This window comes from Kogia breviceps, chromosome 2 (assembly GCF_026419965.1).
Source record: "Kogia breviceps isolate mKogBre1 chromosome 2, mKogBre1 haplotype 1, whole genome shotgun sequence".
Taxonomy (NCBI): domain Eukaryota; kingdom Metazoa; phylum Chordata; class Mammalia; order Artiodactyla; family Physeteridae; genus Kogia; species Kogia breviceps.
Genome location: NC_081311.1, coordinates 72,594,440 through 72,609,727, shown reverse-complemented (window position 1 = coordinate 72,609,727; position 15,288 = coordinate 72,594,440). Strand labels below are relative to the sequence as shown.

Genomic DNA, 15,288 nt, shown 5'->3' with positions numbered 1-15,288 from the left:
ATGGTATTGGCACAGAACCAGACATATGGATCAATGGAACAGAATAGAGAGCCCCAAAGTAAACCCACACACTTATGCTCAGTTAATCTATGACAAAGCAGGCAAGAATACACAATGGAGAAAAGACAGTCTCTTTGACAAGTGGTGTTGGGAAAGCTGGAGGGCCTCATGTAAATCAATGAAGTTAGAACACTCCCTCACATGGTACACAAAAATAAACTCAAAACAGCTTAGAGACTTAAATATAAGATACGACACCATAAAACTCCTAGAAGAGAACACAGGCAAAACATTCTGACATAAATCGTAGCAATGTTCTCTTAGGTCAGTTTCCCAGGGCAAAAGAAATAAAAGCAAAAATAAACAAAAGGGACCTAAACTAACATAAGCTTTTGCACGGCAAAGGAAACCATAAACAAAACAGAAAGACAACCTATGGAATGGGAGAAAATATTTGCAAACGATGCAACTGACAAGGGACTAATTTCCAAAATATACAAACAGCTCATACAACTCAATATCAAAAAAAAAAAAAACAACCCAATCAAAAAATGGGCAGAAGACCTAAATAGACATTTCTCCAAAGAAGACATACAGATGACCAACAGGCACATGAAAAGATGCTCAACATCGCTAATTATTAGAAAAATGCAAATCAGAACTACAATGAGGTATCACCTCACGCTGGTCAGAGTGGCCATCATCCAAAAGTCTACAAACAATAAATGCTGGAGAAGGTGTGAAGAAAAGGGAATCCTCCTACACTGTTGGTGGGAATGTAAATTGGTGCAGCCACTAGGGAGAGCAGTATGGAGTTTCCTTAAAAAACTAAAAAGAGAGTTACCAATACCTATTCTGGGCATATATCTCAAAAAGATGAAAACTGTAATTTGAAAAGATACATGCACCCCAGTGTTCATAGCAGCAGTCTTTACAATAGCCAAGACATGGAAGCAACCTAAATGTCTACTAACAGAGGAACGGGTAAAGAAGATGTGGTACATATATACAATGGAATATTACTAAGCCATAAAAAATGAATGAAATAATGCCATTTGCAGCAACACGGATGGACCTAGAGATTATCATACTAAGTGAAGTAAGTCAGAGAAAGACAAATTTCATGACATCATTTATAAGCAGAATGTAAGAAAATGTTACAAATGAACTTATTTACGAAACAGAAACAGACTCACAGACATAGAAAACAAACTTATGGTTACCAAAGGAGAAAGGGAGGGGGAGGGATAAATTAGGAGTTTGGGATTAACAGATACATACTACTGTATATAAAAGAAACAACAAGGTCCTACTGTATAGCACAGGGAACTGTATTCAATATCTTGTAATAACTTATAATGGAAGAGAATCTGAAAAAGAACATGTAAGTATGTATAACTGAATCACTGTGCTGTATACCTGAAACTAACACAGCAGTTAGTAAATCAGCTATACTTCAATTAAAGAAAAAAAACCTGGTAAATGAACAAGATATTGTGGAGGTTGGGACGCGAAGGACTTGGTGAGGAGGTGCAGGGAGGCCGCCGCTCTGGGTACCGGTGCCCTCCACAAGGCTGGCTTAGAACAGCATGGTCCTGATCTTCTAGCTCTCGGGGTACCCCATCAGCTTGGTTATCCCATATCTGCCCCCGCAAATATTATTACCGCCATCTATTGGACTTCATGTCACTCCTCCACATCCACCACCAACTCAGTCTTCTTGCTACATCCACAGGATAATGCGCCCCACACCCAAGCCTCAGAGCTGGTTCGCCTCTTCAGTGCCGGTGACATTCACCACACTGTACGAGAGCCATTCGTACGTTTTGGCCGTGTGCTGGATATTGCTGTCCTTCAGAAACATTTTACCTCCGAAATCTCCAATTTCAAAATCCTACTCTAAGAGCAAAAAATCCTATCTTTACAGCCCGTGCTGGGTGAAATATGGCCAGGGCAGCAACTCCCATCAGGAGATGGAATCTATTTCCCTTCCTCTTGAATGTGAGTGATTTCCTGGCCCAACCCAAAAGAATGTGGTGAATGTGATGCTGTGTGAGTTCCCGAACAAAGGCCTCCACAGGCCCTGCAGCTCTACCTTCATGCTATGGGAGCAACGTCAAGGCCGTCATCTGAGGCCCGCCCAGCAGAAGATGAGGATTCAGTGAGGAAAACCGAGGCAGTGGCCATCACCAAATGCCACATAATGTGAGGCCATCTTGAATCTTCTAGGCCGGCCAACCCTCCAGCTGAATGTTATTTTATGAGGGAACCGGCCGAAACCAGCTGAGGAAACACCTAGGCAACCTACAGAATCGTAAGAAATAATACTGTTGCTTTAAGCCACCAAGTTTCGGAGGGGGGTTTGTTACAGAGCGATAGTTAACTGAAACATACACATTATTCTTTAGGAAAGTCTCCAGAACCTCGACTCCTCCATTAAAACATATATACATTTCCATATCAGATTAGAGGCCCCTCTTGGATGATCTTTTCTACCTGGGGTTGATGAATCATGCCAACTCTTGTCTACACTGTCACCCTCAACTTGCACTGCATTGTGCAGTAGGCAAAATAATGGTCCCTGGAAGATGTCCATGTTCTACTCTCTGGGACTTGTGAATATGTTCTATTACATGGCATGCGGGAATTAGGTAGCAAATGGGATTGGGGTTGCTAACCAGCTGACTTTACTAGAAAGAGATTATCCTGGATTATTTGAGTAGAGGCCCAGTGTAATCACAAGAACCCTTTACACATGGAAGAAGGAGGCAGAAGGTCCGAGTCGGAGAGAAATAAAGGACGACTTTGAAGATAGAGGGAAGGGCCCTAAACCAAGAAATGCAGGTAACCTCTGGGGGCTGGCACAGGTAGGGTAGCAGATTCTCCCCTGGGGCCTCCAGCAGGAACACAGCCTGCCAACACCTTGATTTTTACCCCGGTAAGACCCGTTTCAGACTTCTGACCTCCAGAACTGTAAGATAATAAATCTGTCGGTTTAAGCCATTTAACTTTGGGTAACTTGTTACAGCAGCAGTAGGAAACGAACACAGCTTGCTTTAGCCACACAAAATGGCTTTCAACATTCTAAACATTGGGGACTTCCTTGGCAGTCCAGGGATTAAGACTCCACACTCCCAATGCAGGGGGCGCGCGTTCCATCCCTGGTTGGGGAGCTAAGATCCCACGTGCTGCACGGCGTGGCAAAAAAAAAAAAAAAAAAAAAAAAAAAATTCTAAACGTGTGTGTACCTCCACAATTCTTCATCTGCCTGGTGAATTCTATTCATTCCCTAAAATTTTATTCAGATAATACCTCCTTTAAAAAGCTTTCCTAATTGCCCCACCTCCCCACAGACTAAATTACTTGCTCCTCTGTACCAATCAATGGTTTTAGGAGAAGCAATCGAAAACATAAATACTCTCTTTCTCGTCCTCTCTCACAACGCAGTTTTTCTTATATTAGCAAATCACTGAATGGTGGTTTGTGACCTTTTAATTTTTTTCCCTGTGGCTGTAACTTCAAAGTGCTCGTCTCGTGCACTGAATGAATCATCAGCTGTTTCTGGGGTACTACTATATACGGAAGTGCTTGGAATATATGAGCATACAATGCCCCTCTTCTATAAAGCTCTGTCATGGGTCCCTAATATACTCCTGGGCAAACCATGGGCAAAACAGTGATGGAGCCTAACATGACCCTAGCTGCCCTAGGCTCCTTTTCAAAGCATTTTCCTTTCTGTGATGGTCCCCCACACCCACCTTCTGTCCTTGAGATGATGGCCTTTGTGCTGTCCTGTTCTTCTCTAAAGAAACAGGTTCTCAGGACGTCTCAGGCACGTTCGCTTCCTCAATCACACGACAGCTAGGTGACCATCAGAGTCTTGTATCCATAACTGAATAATTCAGAGGCACCGTGGCTTATAAAACTCTAGATGGTCCTGCTTGTTCCAGGCGGGTGCACATTAGGACAGGGCCACTATCTGAATTCAGGTAAGGGTGCAAATCTCTTCTAACACTAGAAATTCAGATATTAGAGAGGGTGAGCAAGGGAGGATTGATCAATTGTCTAAGATGCCTCATTGAGCATCTCCTAATTCCTCCGCATCACCCCACTCTCAGAATATGCCACCTCTTACTGTCACTTTCCCCATATCTTTTGTTATATTTGCTACTGCAGTCAAGGCTGGGTGAGCAGTCTGCTTAAAGACAAATCTAAGGCCCATAGAGGGGCCTTTGTACTTTAAGCTCCATTCAGCTGTTATTAACAGTTAGAACAGGGCTATTGCACAGCCACTAAATTTTCTTGTCCTTTAGAAAAGCATATACTCTGAACTTTAAGAAATAATTTAACTTGGTCATTAAAAATACTAGTGGAACAAATTTCAGCATCTTTGAAGAGTTAACTTTGAAAGAAAAACTGAGTATTTTATATTATTGGCAGGAACAAAAGGGAAATGTTAAGAGTTGCATAATAACTATAGCCAACAGCCAAGTTTCAACTGTGCAGATTTCATTATCCTGAGCTCTTAATCACCAGTCCTAGTCAGGCAGGAGCTGCCTTATGCATTATATAAACATCTCAGCTGGAATGGACAATGGGTCCAGACCTGGGAAAAGAGACAGTCAGGGCTGGGCTGGGCTGGGCTGGGCTTCCCTAAATCAGAACTTTACCGAAATATATCTCCAAGATAAAACTGCCTTTCATCATTCACAGCAACAATATTTTTTCAATTGAAAGTTGTGATCAAAACAAAAAAGAGATTAAGTTACCGAAAGAGCACTACAGAGAAGTCCAGGAATACAGATAATACAGAGACACTTTTAGAAACATTGACTCATTCTCAGCAGAGCCCTGTAAAGACCTACACCAGATCACGTTCCTTCATTTTTAAAAACTCAGTGTCAGTGGGGAAGGTGGGCCAGGATTAGAAATAGACTTCTTCTTCTATCTCTCCACTGCCCTTAATAAATGCTGTCTCAGTGAAAAAATAAACAACAAATCGAAAACAGCTTAAAAGGTGCATACAAATTCCAGGGTAGGTTTCAAAACCACCATAAGTAAAGTGTGTGCTCCATGCCTACAAACATGCCATGTAACCTCGCCTTTGATGTTGATTATGCCATTATTTCTGCTCAAATGCCCTTTCTTGTGCCCCTGATCCATCCGCTGAAATAGTTCTTAGGACTCGGGCTGTCATAGTTAAAGAAACAGAGGCTGCACTTAGTGAGTGCCAGGCCTACAGGGGGACAGCAGCAGACAGGCCAGGGGTGGTTGCTGGCCCTCAGGGACCCCCCACAGTCAGGTGGGGAGAGACCGCTAAACCTGCGGACATAACTGGACATCTGATAAGCTCCCTGAGGAAGAACGAAAGGGGTTATGAGAGGAAATGATGGGTGGGAGGTCTCCACGAGGAGGCTCCATTCCCCTGCTCTCTGAAGAATGAGAAGGGCCCCGTCATGAGATGGGAACGAAGCAGGTGGGAAAAGCTCAAGTGTAGGGAACTGGGGCAAGAGAGGGCTGCAAGGCAGGCAAGGGGCAGGTCATACACGGCCTTTTAGGCCACGGTCAGGAGTTTGGATGTTATTCTCAATGAAGTGAGAAGCCACTGAGGCGTTTTCAGCAGAGGTTCTGATTTGCTTTTTTAAAAGGATCATTGGTTTTACCGAGACTGCCGTGTGGAGAGCGTGTGGGGGTGGTTCTGAACAGTGGCCGAGGCCCAGCTAGGAAGCTCCTAAGTTCTCCAGGAGGGAAAGGTTGGCGGCTGGGACCAGGGTGGAATCAGCAGAGATGGAGCAAAGCAGACAGATTCAAGTTCATTTTGGAACGAGATGCACTTAGCACATTCTCCCTTTATCCTGTCTCCTAGGGTATTTATCAAATTCTTGTTTTGTAATATTCACAGTTAGGCTTATATGTATCTCATTTCCACCTCATCAAGATTATGCACTTTTGACAACAGAGACTGTTATTCACCTTTAAATCCTCAGATGTTTTCATGGTGCCTTGGCCGTATGTGGCTTGCCGTAAATATCTGTTCACTTGCATACACAAGCACAGTCATTCCACCTTCCTTAGGAAACCTTCCACCTGGGGCTGGCAGAGACCTGGCACTTGGCTGTCTCTGGTGGCTGATCATTAAGCCCACGGCCTCGAAAGCTGCGGCATGTTGCCAAGCCTGCGGAGGAACACGCTGAGGGACATCTGTGTGGCCCACCATGAGAGCTGTCTCTGACAGATGGCAGCGCACCAGCCACGGCTCCTCCAGCAGGAAGAGCATCAGTAACCATGGGAACCACCACGGACCAAGGTCCAGGCCCCTCCACCCAACGGGAAGGCAGGGGGCAGGCAGGAGCCCCGATATAGGAAGATAAGAGTGGCTTCGGGCTGGATCTGATTTAGAAAAATAAAGGAATGTGGTCTTTCACTGTGCTCTAGTGCCTATAGCCAATGTACGAATCTTGATAATATTTATGTATAAGGGACGTATAAAGTTCTCATCCACTTTTACACGTTGACATCCTAATTCAAGGGATTTCCAACTGTATTCACGGCTTGGCTGAAAAAGAAGAGGAAAAGGGAGGCATATGCATCCACTACATAGGGAGAAAGATTCATAACTGATATGAACATGAGTCTGGAAGACAGAGTTCAGTCTATGCCTAAAAGAGCCACATCACAAAAGGCAATTCGCTGGACTTAAGGCAAGTTAGCCATGAAAGCACAGATGCCTTGGATCCCCCTCTACCCATGTCTCACTAAAATTAACCTTATTCTGTACAGATAGCAGACTCCAAAACAGTACCAGAAACTAAGAATAAGAAGTATCCATTCACCAGAAACCGAAAAGATCTCTGCCTAATTCACTTCCATGGAGCCAAATGAGAAGGTCACTCTTTTCCACGGGGAAAAGAGTTGGCCTGGAGGGAAGCAGGCGGTTCTTTGCCACAGATGCCTGTGATCTGGAGTGACGTGAGCTGGACTCACTGGGACAGGGTGGAAAGAGGAGGCTGTGGAGCCGCTGGAGAGCCATTATGACACCGGCAGGCTGCCGTCATTGCCCCTTCCTGAGGCTGGGCCGGGCAGACAGCACCGAGCATGGGGGAGACTGGTTTTTGCTTCCTTCAGCTGGCTCCACCAGGCTGTTTCAGCTTTGACACTGCAAACAGAAGTGATTGAGCTTGTGATGCTGACGCCAGAGGGAGTGCGGTGAGGGCGTACAAGGCTGGACGTCGGTATATCCTCCGTGGTGACACTCCTCACGTTAGTCCTTATCTCACCCTCCTAAGTCCTCTCAACCCAAACCAAACTGAGTAGCTTTGCTTGTCTGCTGGGGACTGGGTGGGTTCCTGGATCTCTACAGAGCCCTGTCTTGGTCCCTGAAAGCCTAAGGTTATTCCAAGCATTTGGAATGTAAATATACTTCAATCCTTGGCCAGCATAAATCCTTTTTTATATGGATGGACTAAACAGTGACCATTCAACATATGGTCTATTAAAAACCCGGACACAAAAAAATACACGCACCCCAGTGTTCACTGCAGCACTATGTACAATAGCCAGGACATGGAAGCAACCTAAATGTCCATCAATGGAGGAATGGATAAAGAAGATGTGATACATATACACAATGGAATACTACTCAGCCATAAAAAAAGAATGAAATAATGACATTTCCAGCGACATGGATGGACCTAGAGATTCTCATATTAAATGAAGTAAGTCAAACAGAAATAGAGTCACAGAGGTAGAAAATAAACTTATGGTTACCAAAAGGGAAAGTCAGGGGAAGGATAAATTGGGAGATTGGGATTGACATGTACACACTACTATATACAAAATAGATAACTAATAAGAACCTACTATATAGCACAAGGAACCCTACTCAGTACTCTGTAAGGACCTATATGGGAAAAGAATCTAAAAAAGAGTGGAGGGACCTCCCTGGTGGCGCAGTGGTTAAGAATCTGCCTGCCAATGCAGGCAACACGGGTTCGATCCCTGGTCCAGGAAGATCCCACATGCCGTGGAGCAACTAAGCCAGTGTGCCACAACTACTGAGCCTGTGCTCTAGAGCCTGCGCGTCACAGCTACTGAGCCCACATGCTGCAACTATTGAAGCCTGTGCTCCTAGAGCCTGTGCTCTGCAACAAGAGAAGCCACCGCAATGAGAAGCCCGTGCACCACAAATAGAGAAAGCCCGCGCGTGGCAACGAAGACCCAAGGCAGCCAAAAAAAAAAAAAGAGTGGATATATGTATGTGGATAACTGATTCACTTTTCTATACAGCAGGAACTAACACAACATCGTAAATCAACTATCCTCTAATTAAAATTAATTTAAAAAAGAAAAGTACAAGCAATTAGCTAAGACATAGAGAAAATTCTTCTACTGAAGTAGATATGCTCTAAGAAACATAAGAAAAAAATCCTATCCATGTACTTGATCATGCAAAAGAGATAATGCAGGTATACTAACAGTAGATGAGGCTATATATAAGTAGGCAATAGAACATGGTAAGTAAAGGCCATGTATAAATGGAATATGAGCCAGCCAAATTCAAAACCATACTGGCAACAGTCAACAGCAGCCTCGAAAATGTAGTAAAATGAATTCGTGAAGTAGAGGCCAAACATGAGAAACTCTAAATATAGAAGGAAGGCCATCTGAAAATGATGTAATGGAAGATATCAGGTAAGAGGCTAACTGTTGAAAAGCAATCCCATAGATAGTAGGGCTCTTGAAGAAATAAGGTTGCAAAATGTGCTTTAATAGAACAAATATTTCCCAGGTCTAAAAGGAGGATGTAATGGGGAGAAAAAGAAGGAGAAGATAAGAAGACTCCAAAGCTATACATTTTTCAGCAAAAAATAATTGTATAATAATCCTGTAAGTATCTTAGCAAAACATCTTCTAAAACTAATGGCGAAAAACATTTCTATCAAGAAATGATAAGACAGATGACCATATACTTCACCAATATATTATTTTAATGCAATAGAAACCACAGAGCTTTCAAAGAAAGAGGATATAATAACAAATTTGTGAATCAGGTCAAATTAATATTGGTGTGAAGGCAACATAAAGTTATTTCTGGATATTAAAGACTCAGGGGGTGGGACTTCCCTGGTGGTCTAGTGGTAAAGAATCCGCCTTCCAGGGCAGGGGACGTGGGTTCGATCCCTGGTCGGGGAACTAAGATCCCACATGCCACATGCCGCGGGACAACTAAGCCCACGTGCCACAACTACTGAGCCTGCGTGCCTCAACTAGAGAGAGAAAACCCACACGCCACAACTAGAGAGAAGACCACACGCTGCAACGAAAGATCCCGTGTACCGCAACTAAGACCCGACGTGAACCAAAAAAAAAAAAAGTCATCTGCATTACTTAAAAAAAAAAAAAAAAGACTCGGGGCAAAAACTCAAATGTCTTTAAGGAATTAAACTGCTCAAAGATACTTGCCAAAACACCCAGAGATAATTAAAAATGAAAAAAATGGGCATTTCAGTTTCAAAGAACTGTGGAAACCAAAACCAGTCGAGAATATAAGACCAGCCTACAGTTATTTAGCCTTTGGTTTCAAATTTATATAGAAAAATTATCTGTAAAAGATAATTAGAAGGTAAAAAAGGGCAATTCATAGTAGAAGCATAGCAGTAATAATGACCCTTCATAGGTTAAAAGGCATGTAATGAAAAGGAAGACAAATTCTATAAGTAAAAAGAGAAGTTAATGCGAATAACTGACATGAGATGAATAATCAGAATCGCCATCAGATGAAGAAAGCAAAAACGAAACACAACACACGGAGGGCTTGAATAGCATAAAAAGTGGGATTAAGTTAATAGATAACCCACATTAAAAAAAATCTGTAAGAGGGTGCTTTCTTTTCAAGTGTTCTTGGCACATTTATAAAAGTTGACTATATATGGACTGATCATAAAGACCAATATCCTTCAAAACATAAGTTATAGCAACCAAATTCTCTAGCCACAAAGAAATAAATGAAAAAGTTAAGAGGAAAGGTTTTATGACAGCAACCAAGAAACTCAACCACTTGGAAATTTGAAAAATACCCATCTAAGGAAATAACTTTATAAATGGAAAATGTTTTAAAAGCAAATATATTTATCACATCTTTATTAAGAATAAGGAAAAATTGCAAACCACCTGTCTATGATAAGTCGGGGGATAATTATTTAAGGTACTTGGTATGTGATCTTGGGCAAATTGCTTAATCTTTCTAAGCCTCTATTTCCTTATCTGTAAACTGGGGATAATGACTTCCCTCAATGGTTGTTGTGAAGATGAAATTAGATAATGCTTGTAAAATATTTTAATCCCTATGCCAGCCATGAAGAGAACATTCAGTAAGTCTGATCTGTTAAGATTATCATTATTTAAAATTACGTTTACCTTAAGTTTGCAGTAACTGAGAGAAGTGCTAATGTATCACTACGGAGGGGAAAGTGCAGGAGAGTCATCTGAAATATAGTTGACGAAAACTATATAAAATGAATATGTGTAACTCGAATAAAATCAAGCCTCCTTGTTCTCTCCCTCTAAGTACCACCTTACCACAGTGACACATCTAAAAGGGACAAAAATGTGACTTTTAGAAAGCCTAGAAAACAATACAGGTATTGAAGAATAGAGAAATGTGGTTCACATAATGTATCAGGCATCTTGCAGCGAAACTCCTCAAAAGTCTCTTTGGGATGCTTCCATGAAGAGTTCTGCCTCCATGGCAACTGCTCAAACCTGTCTTTTTGCCTCTCGGGACCCTAGAGCTTTTCCCTTCAGGTGTTGCTTCATTCCCTCTCACAGGGCTGGCCATTGCTCTCTGCCTCTCTCACATGCATTCCCCTCAGCCAACGAATGGCTCTTCCTTGGGGACCCGCCCTTTGTTTGGAGGGGAAGAGATGGGTGGGTTTTGATAAGTGAGTACTTAAAATTTAATAAATTTTAAATTAATTAATTTATTTATTTTTGGCTGTGTTGGGTCTTCGTTTCTGTGCAAGGGCTTTCTCTAGTTGTGGCGAGAGGGGGCCACTCTTCATCGCGGTGCGCGGGCCTCTCACTGTCGCGGCCTCTCTTGTTGCGGAGCACAGGCTCCAGACGCGCAGGCTCAGTAGTTGTGGCTCATGGACCCAGCTGCTCAGCGGCACGTGGGATCTTCCCAGACCAGGGCTCGAACCCGTGTCCCCTGCATTGGCAGGCAGATTCTCAACCACTGCGCCACCAGGGAAGCCCAAAATTTAATAAATTGTGCCCTTGCAATCTAAAGGGCAACAATACCAGTCTCCTCCTCCTGCAACAATACATGGAAAATAAATTGGAAGGAAGTACACTAAACAGATGCCAGTGATTGTGGCTGGATCATGGGGCTGTAACTTGTTGCCAGTTTTCTACTTTCCTGTAGTTTCCACATTTTCTACAGTGAAATATATTACCTCTTTTTGGTAAACTGAGATAAAATTCACATGCCATAAAACTCACCCTTTTAAAGTGTGCAATTCAGGGTTTTTTTCTTTTATTATATTCACAAAGTTGTACACCTATTCCCACTATCTAATTCTAGAACATTTTCATCATCCCTAAAAGAAACCTTGTGCCCATTAGCAGACATTCTCATTCCCTCCTCCTTCCAGCTCTGGAAACCATTAATTTACTTTCTGTTGCTATGCATTTTCCTACTCTGGACATTTCTTATAAATGGAACCATACAAGAGATGGCCTTTTGTGTCTGTCTTCTACTTAGCATAATGTTATCAAGTTCATCCATGTTGTAGCATGTATTAGTACTTCATTCCTTTTTATTGGCTGAATAATATTCTTAGATATATTACTTCTATAATGGGAAAACTATTTTTAAAAAAGTAATGAGTACATAAGCATAACCCTTGATTGTTAATTCTACTAAGAGTACACTGGTACACTCCAGTAATAATAAAAAAATGATTTTTATGATACATTAATTGTTTTTCAAAATCATGTATTTAAAAAGCATGAGTCTACTAAACCTGCTTTTTTCTGACTCAACCTCTCAACTAAAAAGAACATAGGAACCTAAATGATATCTTGCTGAATATCAGACATAGCAATTGAGCCAAAAGAGACAGCTGTGGACAACCAGGATACTTAATATACGATTCTATCTCAAAGAGATGAAAAATTCTTGGCTTTTAAATTCTGAGTGTTTAAAGGGAATACTTATGGTAACGAAAATGAGCAATTTTAAGAAATTGTTGGGAACTTAGCCCATGAACTATTCTGTAGCAATCAAATGTAGTTAAGATTTTTTTAAGTTGGATAAATGTAGTACAATCAGCTTTATATTCATTAAGGAAAAAAGTTCCAAATTCGTTTGTATGCCTGTTGTGTATCTGTATACCTGCAAATCACAAACACATAAATATCGTTGCACACTCAGTACATGAATTTAATGTTATAATCTTTACTTGGAAAGGCAGATTCTACATATTCTCATTTATAAGGGAGATAGTTCGATCAAAGCTGACTGCAGCTAGCTCATATTAAGGAAGGGTTCAGTCAAAAATCAAATTCTGTAAATGAGTGACTTACCCAGGACATAAAATCTGAAGCGGTTCAGACATACTGAGGGTGCAGTGTGGTAGTGACCAGAAGTGGGGTTCTTGACCTAGGTGTTGGTTACAGACGTTATGTTCCGTTTTCAAAAATTCATCAAACTGTACACTTGTGATCTAGACACATTTCTCTATGCATGTTATACTTCAATATCCTTTTTTAAAGTCAAAAATATATATAAAGCAACAAAGGACACTATACATTGTTTTCAGAGGGCCTGTAGTCCTCATGTGGGTGAGCCTTAGCTAAGGGCTGGATCAGGAAGCTCTGTCAAGAAGTGATAATTAAAATATTGGTCAAGTCCTAAAGGAGATGTCAAAGGGCTCGTTTGAGAAAGCTCATATCAAGTCTGCAGACTAGATGCCCTTAAAAATCCGTCCTTGTATAGAGAAGTCTCTATAGTCCTCTGTCATAAATTGTCCATTCCAAGTATTCTCTAAAGATGTCACTTGGGTTAGCGTCTGTAGCACCAGAAAGACCACCTGCTGCGAAACCTTCAGATATGATGACAATCAAACAATTGCATTTAATCATTTATGAGAGTATAACATGTCGGTTAGGATTAGCTTATGCTCTCATTCAGGCAAATGACAAAAACTACTCCCCCCCGCCACCTCCTGCCCCCCAGGATTTCTTAGCAACATTAGACCATAAACGCAAAAATGCTGGTGGACAAAAACCTTAAAAATCTCTTGTTTTATTCAAGGTTATTGGCCGCCAGCAATGTGTGGATTCTAGCTAGTATTTTCAGGCCATGTTCTTATACCCTCCAACTCTAGGTAGGAATTATTACATGAAAGAATGTACATTATTTAAAAGCAGGATGAGGCACTGTTTGTGGGAGTGGAAGATGGTATCATTATTTTGGAGTGCCACTGGCACTCAAAAGACTTTAAAATGTCCATAACTTTCATCCAACTATAAGACTTTACGCCTAAAAGAATTACAAAAAGATTCCATTAAAGGAGTGTTCATCATATTACTGTGGAAACAAAATATTGGAAACAATTTTAGAAATCCAACCACAGGGAAGGGATTTTTAGAAAGTGTCCATATAATGGGAGAGTATATAGCAGTTAAAAATATGTTATTCTTATTTATTGTTTTAGTTAGAGGTTCATGAGTAACACCATTCCTTAAAAATCACGTACCTAAAAAAAAATTATGTACCTAAATATACAGAAAAGTATTTGGGCTAGAGATACATTAATATATTAATGCCAACTGGGATTATAACTGATTTAATTTTTCTTTTTTTCTTATCTACATACATATTCCATCTCTTCTATAATGAATATGTGTTATTTTATAACAAAGACATTTTACAAAAAAGTGAGGGTGGGGAGGTAGGAAAACCAGGGACGGTGATATTTATGTGTGTGGGAATACATTCTTCATTCATTATGTGGAATTAGTGTCTATTCTTTACTTTTTCTCTGCATATCATGAAAGCTGTAAGTGACGTGCCTTTCATATGGCAGGAAACAGCCTTGCTGCTGTTGGCACCTTTCTTTCCATTCTGAGCACCTATCCTACTCCATCAACGGCATCATCTTGGAGCTCCTGGTTATTCAGCTCCCTTGACTTCTATCAAAGGAAGTAATATCTCAATAGGCCCAAAGACACAAATTACACAGCCACCCAGCCTAGAGCAATGCAGCAAGGCTACACCGGCTGCACACTAGGTGTAGAACAACCCCACGGGAACACCTCCTTCTGTACTCTTTCCAGATCAAGTCATGAGACTTTGAGAGATGTCCGTTCTCGTGTCAGAAGAGAGTCCATGGTCCACTTCAAATAAATCAATTTTAAAAAAATTTAGAATCGGAAATATTCCAAAGGTTTGCTGTTGATTTTTGTTTGATACACACAAAGGGAAACAATTTCCCTTCCTTGAAGCCTCTTTCCAGGAGCCTTAATGATCAGCTGCCAAATTTAGCCTTGGCTCCATCTCCACCATGTCTAATATTCCTCCATGCTGTTGATGTGAGGCCAAATCTCATCCCTATTTAGAGTGCACAAGAGCAGATGTCTTGATGAAAGGGGGTGTTGGTGAACCTATATTGAAAAGAGCCAGGAGAACATGCTGTAATGAATGGAAGCACACAGCTTCACGGCTTAAGGTGTTAAAAGTACATTCACACGAAAGAAGCAATAGCTTTGGTCACATCATATGAGAAATAAAAGACAGGAGGGGAAATTATAGAGAAGGCAGTCAAGAAATCAGCTGCTCATTCAAATCACTGGGGGAATTTGTTTTGTTTCAAATACTGCTGCCTGCACAAGAATGTCCTTGGTAGCACTATTCGTAATAGCCAACAACTGGAAACAAACCATCGACAGTATGATGGATATAGAAATAATAGAGGCCTGTTCACACAATGGAATATTATACAGCACTAAAAATGGATGAACTGGGACTTCCCTGCTGGTCCAGTGGGTAAGACTCCATGTTCCCAATGCAGGGGCCCGGGTTCAATCCCTGGATGGGGAACTAGATCCCACACGCATGCTGCAACTAAGAGCCCGCATGCCGCAACAAAGATCCCACGTGCCGCAACTAAGACCTGGTGCAGCCAAATAAATAAATAAAATAAAAAATTTTTAAAAAGATAAAATTGAAGAGTTTCTTTAAAAAACAATGTATGAACTACTGCTGCATACATTATAATGAATCTT

The 15,288-nt window shown here is 41.4% G+C and overlaps 1 protein-coding gene across 12 annotated transcripts in view; it reads right to left on the bottom strand.

Annotated features, from left to right (window-relative positions):
* RHOBTB1 (Rho related BTB domain containing 1) overlaps positions 1-15,288 on the bottom strand; it is a 119,449-nt gene that overhangs the window by 45,998 nt on the left and 58,163 nt on the right. For 2 of the 12 annotated variants that reach the window (XM_067025549.1, XM_067025548.1), the window contains exon 3: positions 3,759-4,014. The exons of the other annotated variants lie outside the window; for them this stretch is intronic. The gene's annotated coding sequence lies outside the window, so the exon portion shown is untranslated. The remainder of the gene's footprint in view (positions 1-3,758; positions 4,015-15,288) is intronic. 12 annotated transcript variants of the gene reach the window in all.